The sequence below is a fragment of the Ursus americanus genome, chromosome 31 (assembly GCF_024610735.1).
Source record: "Ursus americanus isolate L20-20 chromosome 31, mUrsAme1.1.p, whole genome shotgun sequence".
NCBI lineage: Eukaryota > Metazoa > Chordata > Mammalia > Carnivora > Ursidae > Ursus > Ursus americanus.
In genome coordinates, this window is record NC_142157.1 from 20,744,028 (window position 1) to 20,744,861 (window position 834).

Consider the following 834-nt stretch of genomic DNA (forward strand, 5'->3'; position numbering starts at 1 on the left):
GCCCACCATTTTCTGGGTGATGCCCTTCTTAGTTGAACAATGACGCGAGTCCATGTGTGGGGGCCAAATAACCGCGAGAAGATAAATGGAGCCTACAGAGTTAAGCCATTTCACCGACTTAGTGCTTTAACCTTCTTAAAATTCCTGAAAGATAAGCAAGTGGAACGTGTGGAGTGAGACATGATTTGCCCTCAGGCTACCTTTCTCTCGGATTAAAACTCTACCAGCATTCCCCGCACCAACTCTGCGCACTCCAGGTCCAAGGAAGAGCCACTTGGTATCCACCTGTGTTAAAGAATCTATTCCAAACAGCACTCCCCTCCAGCAACGGTGACAGCTGCGTGCACGGCAGCCAGATAACAGGCTCTTTCTGAAAATGTTTTCTTCCCTCCATGAACCTTCGACCCAGCCCTCCCAGCCCTCATTTTCTTCCAGGTAACTTTATCAGCACTCACTTTCCTAATCACTTCATTGCCCTTTCTCAACCACCTCTGAGGCAACGCGGCCTGCCTAGGTCAGCTGCCTTCAAGACACCATCAAGTACTCAGATTCAACCAGCCCCCACATGTTCCTTCCGGAACTGTGCAATGATTTCTGTGCATTTGTCTGTCACCTTTTTTCCCCTGAAAATATAAGTTCCTCTAATGTATCTTTTCATGTTCCTCATGGAGGCAGGTGCCCATCCCATATGGGCAGACATCATTGTGCGGGAATCTCACTGCGGTTCTGATGGGGACTTTTCACTTCACTGAGCAAGTATATCACATTTAAAAAAAAGAACAATTTCATCTCTTTCTCCCCCCACGGAAACAAAGAAAACCATTTTTAAAAAAA

General features: G+C 46.6%; 2 protein-coding genes across 9 annotated transcripts in view; one reads left to right on the plus strand and one right to left on the minus strand.

Annotated features, from left to right (window-relative positions):
* NSUN6 (NOP2/Sun RNA methyltransferase 6) overlaps positions 1 to 834 on the plus strand; it is a 306,108-nt gene that overhangs the window by 133,235 nt on the left and 172,039 nt on the right. The gene's annotated exons all lie outside the window — the stretch shown is intronic.
* The window catches only part of CACNB2 (calcium voltage-gated channel auxiliary subunit beta 2), a 369,559-nt gene that overhangs the window by 77,260 nt on the left and 291,465 nt on the right, over positions 1 to 834 (minus strand). The window lies entirely within an intron of this gene.